The following is a 6,000-nucleotide window of genomic DNA, read 5'->3' as shown; positions in this document are numbered from 1 at the left end:
CTCCTCCTGATGCCAGCTCTAATCATCCAAATCCTAAGAGAAATAAAGGACCATACATGATCGTGTCGTGGACTGTGGAAGCTGCATGCCATGTCACAGAGCAGAGCTCCCTCCTCAATGCTAGCCATCGCTGCCCTGGAGGGACAGAGGTGCTGGAGAAGGGCACGGAAGGCCTGACAAGGTGTCACACACAATCCTGAGGGGTTACTTGGAACATGGAAACCAATTCGCAGCCAAGAAACATGGCCTGTGGTACGTGCCAGGGCTGAGGGAGCGCAGGAGCCAGGGTGCACTGTAAGGCCTCAGAACACATAGAAGGGCCCTTTGTGGCCGGAGGTCTGTGTGCAGGCAGAGCTGAGCTAGGCATTCCGGGGGGGGGGGGGGGTTCTGAAAAGACTTCTGGACTTAAGCCTGGGAGACCAGACTGCATGTTTCAGTCATCCATTAACTTTAATAATATGAATTATGCCAGGTGTGGTGGCACACACCTTTAATCCCAGCACTCAGGAGGCAGAGCTAGGAGGATTGCCAAGAGTTTGGGACCACCCTGAAATTACACAGTGAATTCCAGGTCTGCCTGGACTAGAGTGAGACCCTACCTCGGAAAACCTAAATAAATAAAAACAATATGCATTATTAGGGCTGAAGAAATAACTCAGTGGTTAAGGTGTTTGCCAGAAAAGCCTAACAACCCCTGTTCAATTCCCCAGTACCCACATAAGGCCAGATGCACAAAGTGGCGTGTGCATCTGGAGTTCATTTGCAATGACTGGGGGCCTTGGCTCACCCGTTCTCTCTGCTTGTCTCCTCTCTGCTTGCAAGTAGATATACAAATATAATAATAATAATATGAATTATTAGTGAGAAAATACTACCTATGAAATAGTTTCCTCATTAAATGAGAACACAAAAAGGGCTGGAGAGATGGCTTAGTGGTTCAAGTGCTTGCCTGGGAAGCCTAAGGACCCACGTTTGACTCTCCAGATCCCAGTTAAGCCAGACACAAAGGTGAGGCAAGCACAAGGTTACTCATGCCCACTAGGTGGCGCAAGCATCTGGCGTTCCATTGCAGTGGCTGAGGCCCTGGTGCAGCAATTCTTTCTCTCACTCTCACTCTCTCTAAAAATAAAAGAAAATGAGAACACATATGTGTGAGTGTATGTATACATATTTTATATATATGACTGTATATTTCATATATATGGATATTTAAATGTGTGAGTATATGTACCTATGAATGCTGTGAATATGTGATACATTGTGTTCACATGAGCAGATGTATATGTGCATATACAAATGTGTGCATGCATACATGTACAAATATGTGTGTTGTGCATGAACACGTGTGTGCTTGCACAAGTGAATGTGTGTCTATGCACAAGGACTGTCACATGACCACATACATAAACCCTGCTGCAGCTGGGCCAAACCCTGCCACCACCAGGACCCACATCACTTCAGAGAGAGAAGATTCTCCTGCCGTGCCCCTCCCCCCGCCCCTGCCCGAGAGACAGAGGCCTGAGGGGCCTGTGATAGTCCTTCCTGGGCTGGCCATGTCTGCAGGAAGTAAGCAGTACCCGTAGACCCAGGTGGTCCAGCTTGACTTGGCTGCCCACCTCCAAAGCAGATGCCCAAAACTGGCGCTCTCAGCTCCCTCAGGCCAGCGCACGCGCCCTCCAGCAGCCAGGGCCAGGCGGCCTCTGCTCTGCCCTGGGCGCTCCCTCACCCACCTTCTCCGAACCCTTCAACAGGCATCAGAAGTCACCCTCCGCGTCTCAACATTTGCGCCGTCGTTGGGGTGTGCGTGACGTGCAATGAACTGCGCAGACTTGACTGTACGAAGGGACGACTGGCAGGCGCGGGCTCCGGAGCAGGTTGTCATGACCCTGAGCACCCAGTACCTGCTCATGCGCTCTATGAGCCCGCCCTCCTCCCAACTTCCCATCCCGGCAACCACAGAGGTGACTAGTTTTTTTTAACGTTTTTATTTGGACTGGAGAGATGGCTTAGTAGTTAAGGAACTTGCCTGCAAAGCCAAAGGACCCAGGTTCAATTCCCCAGGATACACGTAAGCCAGATGCAGATGGTGGCACATGTGTCTGGAGTTCGTTTGCAATGGCTGGAGGCCCTGGCATGCCTATTCTCTCCCTCCCTCTCTCTCTCTCTCAAATAAATATAATAAAAATAAAATTAATCTGGGTGTGTTGGCACATGCCTTTAATCCCAGCACTCAGGAAACAGAGGTAGGAGGGTCACTGTGAGTTGGAGGCCACCCTGAGATGACATAGTGAATTCCAGGTCAGCCTTGACTAGAGTGAGACCCTTCCTTGGAAATCCAAAAAATAAATTAATTAAATTAAATTAAAAATACATACAAATTTTAAAATATTTTTATTTATGTGTGTGAGAGAGAGAGAGGAGCACATGGGTGTGTCAGGGGCTCTTGCTGCTACAAAAGAACTCCAGACACAGGCACCCACCACTCTGTGCATCTGGCCTTACATGAGTATGAGGACATTGAAGCTGGACCAGAAGCTTTGCAAACAATCATTTTAACAGCTGAGCCATCTCCCCAGACCCAAGATATAAGCTCTGAACCAAATACTAGTTTTCATTTTGTGCAACTTTATATAGAAGTAGCAATATGCTGATCCTTCTACTGTTGAGCTTCTTACACACAACATAAACATTTTGGCCATGTTGGGTCATTTCCACTCCCACTTAAATTTCACAGTTAGCTTCTGAACTCGTAAGTGAAAGAGCCTGCTGGGGTCTGATCAGTGCTGCCTTCAACCCACAGGCCACTGTGAGAACCGACCCCTGGGCAATACCAGGTGTTCTAATCCGTGGACACAGTGCATTTTTCCACTCACCTACATCTTCAGGTGTTTTCTTCAGCAGTGTCTGGTGGCAAGTTTTACAAGTAAAGCAAATGTCTGTAATCGGGTAATATAGACTGTGATGTGTCCACTGCATTATCAGGTATTATGCCAGGTAAGACAGGAAACTCACATGTCAGAAGAGTAAGCAGATCGGGACTTAGTTTTCCTCCAGTGCTCACCTTTGAGGGGCAGGCAGTTCAAGGCATGTTTGGAAGAACACTAGGGCCCTAGGCCTTCTGCATTTCTTCTCGATCTTCCTTATCCATCCCTGGTCACAAAGACCCTGGGGGCTATAAGTCAATTCATCCTCAGTTCAAATAAAAAAAAAAAAAACTTGGAGGAGGGTTGTGGGTGGGAAGAAACTTGCTCAAAATGTATAAGTGTGAAGCAGGACTGTCAGGAAAAAAAAAAGACAGCTTAATAAGGTAGAGGAGAGCAAGCATTTGAGGAATTGAAAGTGAGGAGGGTGTGCTCAGGTCCGTGAGATCCAGCGGATGCGCCCGAGCAAAGAGAACAGAGTGTCAAGCTCCACAACATAAAGCAATTGCAGGCCAAGGCGATGTTCAGTCAGGAACATTCCCGCCTTGCCGCACGAGGCTGACTTTGAACCCCTGGACCTGTGTCAACAAGCAGTTCAGGATCTGGAGAGATGGCTACCTGGTTGAGAGCTCTTGCTGCACAGCACAAAGAGCTGAAGAGGCCTGAGGCCACTGAGTGTTATTCCCCAGAACTCCCATGAACGGTTGGGTGTTATCTCAAGCATGTGTAGCTGCAGACCTGTGAGGAGCAGAGAGCAGAGGCTCTGCGGCTGTGAAAGCACCAAAGCTTTGAAGTCAGCGAGGAGACTCCACCTCGAGAGAACAGCCAGATGAGCGACGGAGGCGATGCCCAGCACAGCTGACCTCTGTGCACACTGGTGGGCATTGCGTCCGTTCACACACATGGACGTGAACGTAACAACATACACACATGTAACACACAGCACATCACACCTGCTGCAGGCACACACGTGTGTAACATATACACACTGCATCGCGCTTCCCACGCACATATCCACAACTCCAGGCATGGCAGCTCACTTATCACCCCAGGGCCGAGAGGTGCACAAGTGCTCCCTGGAGCTCACCAGTCAGCCTTCTCATTGAGCTCCAGGCCAAGGACAGATCCATCGCAAACACAGGTGAACGACGCCTGAGAAGGACACCTGAGGTTGTCCTCTGGCCTCCACCCATGCGCACAAACATATAAAAATAAGTAAAATATAATACTAACCTATCAGTTACAATCACAACCTTACAAACTGTTTTGAAGCCATATTCTTTACATGGAGAAGCCCACATAGCCACTGAAAGTTCCACAGAGTGACCCACAGGAACGGGAGAGCAGTGGTAAAGAACAAACAACTCTGGGCTGGAGAGATGGCTCAGCAGTCAGGTGCTTACTTGCAATGCCTGACGGCCTGGGTTCGATGCACCAGTACCCAAGTAAAGCCACACGCGCAAAATGGCACATGCATCTGGAGTTCATCAGCTGTGGCAAAAAGCCCTGGCATACCCATTCTCTCTCTCTCTCTCTCTCTCTCTCTCTCTGCAAATAAATATTTTTTTAAAAAAACTTGCAAGTAATTAGCAAGTTATTTTAATTTTTTTTTAATTTTTCATTTATTTGAGAGCGACAGACACAGAGAGAAAGACAGAGGGAGAGAGAGAGAATGGGCGCGCCAGGGCTTCCAGCCTCTGCAAACAAACTCCAGACGCGTGCGCCCCCTTGTGCATCTGGCTAACGTGGGACCTGGGAAACCGAGCCTCGAACCGGGGTCCTTAGGCTTCACAGGCAAGCGCTTAACCGCTAAGCCATCTCTCCAGCCCATAAATATTTTTTTTAAAGAAGCCGGGTGTGGTAGTGCACACCTTTAATCCCAGCACTTGGGATTAAGAGGTTCACCAAGAGTGTTTGAGGCCACCCTGAGACTACATAGTGAATTCCAGATCAGCCTGAGCTAGAGTGAGACCCTACCTTGAAAAATTAAAAAAAAAAAAAAAAAAAAAAAAGAAACTTTTGACCAAGCAAAAAAGGTGGTCTGTAAGGGAAAATTAACCTCCTGGCCCATATGGTCCCAGGGGCACTCCCCCACACACAGCAGTGGGGCAAGGTCTGCCTACACCCACAGAATTGTCTCTGTTCAGCCAGGGAGTTCCGTGCTCAGCCAAACTGCTTTGTACATCTTTGTCTGTAGACAGAGAGCCACCACCCCCAGCAGGCTGTTTGTTACATGCTGAGACACTAATTCTAAAATGGAAATGCAAATGCCAATGGCGGAAATGGCACTGCCAAAGAGCAGTGAGATGGTGCATCCTGTACGGTTTGCAGACACGGTGTGGAAACGTGCTGATCGAGGCTGCATGGTGCTATGAAACGATGGAGGGCACAGATGGACAGTGGCCACAGCGCAAGTGCCCAGCTTGCTAGAAGTAGACACGTAGTATGAAACAAAAGAAATGATCACAGATCAACTCAGCGGGAACTGAGTTTGACACGCAGAAGAGACTGTCACTGTAGCATAAAAATCGGGACAAAATGAGCACTAAAAGTTCTCTTCACAACAACGAATGTTTTCAGTTGTTTGAAGTCAAACTAGGGGCTGGGGCGAGGCTGAGTGGAGAGAGATCTTGTCTCACATGTGCCTGAAAGCACGGTCACCCTGGCACGTGTCACGTGGAAACCAGCACTCCTCATGCCGGTGACTTACACGAAGATGAGGCAGTGCCCAGACAGGATGGTTCTACCCCACCTTCAGAGTATTTACTCTCTTCTGTGAAGTTCACGGTCATTCACTGGAAATCACTTTCAGACGTGTTAACTACGACGTCGGTGGACCTCAGTAAGGAGAAGATACAGTGCTGATCTTCTTTGCAGTTATCTTCTCAGTCTAGATATGGATGAACACTGAGCCTGGGTCAGGCGTCATCTTGTTCGAAACATTTACAGTCATATTTTATAAAGTGATGGTGTTTATGGAAACAATGGAGCAGGCTGGAGAGATGGATTAGCAGCTAAGGCACTTGCTGGCAAAGCCAAAGGACCCAGGCTCAACTCTCCAGTATCATGTAAAGCCAGA

Source organism: Jaculus jaculus, chromosome 9 (assembly GCF_020740685.1).
Source record: "Jaculus jaculus isolate mJacJac1 chromosome 9, mJacJac1.mat.Y.cur, whole genome shotgun sequence".
In the NCBI taxonomy this organism is placed as follows: Eukaryota; Metazoa; Chordata; class Mammalia; order Rodentia; family Dipodidae; genus Jaculus; species Jaculus jaculus.
Note: the sequence above shows the minus strand (reverse complement) of the source record.